The following is a 1,955-nucleotide window of genomic DNA, read 5'->3' on the forward strand; positions in this document are numbered from 1 at the left end:
CACTCACGGACTTAACATTTGTGGTTTTGGTTAACAAAGAAGGACATGTAGTAAATTACACGAGCTAAGAGATTGGTGTGGAGAAGTAAATGAGAATAGCTGACTACCAGCCATCAGCTTCACTGTTGTTCTCTAGTCATCCTTGCAGTAACACTTGGGAAGTGATAAACCCTGTTTCTTTGTAAAAATGAACCCCTCCTCCAAGCCAGCTGCTCTTGCTGGAGATGTTATTGAGAGATCTAGAAAAATGCTGGCTACAGTGAGTAGCTTTACGAGTGATTTAAATCCTTTACTAATAGATGAATTAATACTATGAAAAGATGACTTTAAAATTTCTGTTTTTAAACTTTATTTAATGGGGAAAATTATATGCAACAATGGTATTCAAAAGCACTTAGGATATTTTCCTTGAGAATTGTTAAAGCTCCATTTTAGGTTATGCCAGAATGATTCCATATCAACTAACTGATTGTGATCATCCTTTCATAGGTTTACCCACAGAGAGCTGTATATTAGTGTCCTCATTTTACAATTAACTGAAAAGAGAGTTTAAATTATTCTCAGTTGATGTTAAGACTAGCCTTTAGGGAACTTAATTTCTGAAACATGACATGGCTGATTTCAGCTTGATTAGAAGGGTCTTTAGAGATTTCTAGTTCACTGGCTTACTGGTTATCAGCTACCCTCCAGGAGACATTTGAAAATATGTGTGTGTGTGTGTGTGTGAGTGTGTGTGTGTGTGTGTGTGTGTGTGTGTTTATGTAGTGAAATGGGTGGTGAATGTTTGCTTGTCATGAAGACTGAGAGGTGCTTCTGGAATTTAGTGGTCAGGGGCAAAAATGAATGTTTGGGACAGTTTGCACACTAGAGAATCGTCTCACCCCAAATGCCAATGATGCCTCCACAGCACTGACTAGTTTTCAACATTCTCATTTTAAAGGTTTAGCTATCAAGATCTAGAGAGGTTGGATCATTTAAGATTCCTTTGGTTGCAAGTGACAGAAAATTCAAACTTACCTGAGCAAAAAGAGAAATTTATTTCATGTCTCTGACTTCAGACCTAGTTGATCCCAGAACCCTATCTCTTATCTATCTGCTCTGCCCTCCTCTGGGTAGGCGTTAAACTTAGGTAAGTATTTCCTTCTGGGGGCAAGATGGCTGCTAGTATCCCCAGGTTCATAGCCCCATAACTCCAGTTTCAGTGCAAGGAAATTACCTGTCCTCTGAGCAATAGTTCTGCAAAGTCCTCGGCCTTACAGCCATTGGCCCAAGTGGGGCTCTGGGACCGTTGCTGATTCAGCCTCTGGGCTGGTGGATGGAATGCACTGATTGACTTTGGCCTGTGGCTCATGCCCCTTCCTACGGCTGGGAGAAGTGTCAGCTTTACCAAACCACAGGAATGAAGGCAGGGAGGAGGTGGTTGTCCAAAGGAAGATCTAGAAAAAGAGTGCTGTGCAAGCGAGAGCAACAAATATCCATTATAGTACATAAGTGAGTTGGGTGACTTATGCATGATATAAGGCATGGTACCACATTATCTTTCTTTTTTAATTTTTTTTTTTATTTTTTTGAGATGGAGTCTCACTCTGTTGTCTAGGCTGGAGTGCAGTGGCGCAATCTCGGCTCACTGCAACCTCCGCCTCTTGGGTTCAAGTGATTCTCCTGCTTCAGCCTCTCAAGTAGGTGGGATTACAGGCATGCACCACCATCACCTGGCTATTTTTTGTATTTTTAGTAGAGACGGGGTTTTACCATGTTGGCGAGGCTGGTCTTGAACTCCTGGCCTCAAGTGATCCGCCTGCCTCAGCCTCTGAAAGTGCTGGCATTATAGGGATAAACCACTGTGCCCAGCCTGCCTTTCTGTTATTTATATACTATGTGGACATTATAATGTGCTGTGAGAATGGAGATGTACTTTGTCCTTCATCACAGTTCATAAACTACAGTGTAAAAGT

Source organism: Sapajus apella, unplaced genomic scaffold, assembly GCF_009761245.1.
Source record: "Sapajus apella isolate SASKATOON/1434 unplaced genomic scaffold, GSC_monkey_1.0 scaffold44, whole genome shotgun sequence".
NCBI lineage: Eukaryota > Metazoa > Chordata > Mammalia > Primates > Cebidae > Sapajus > Sapajus apella.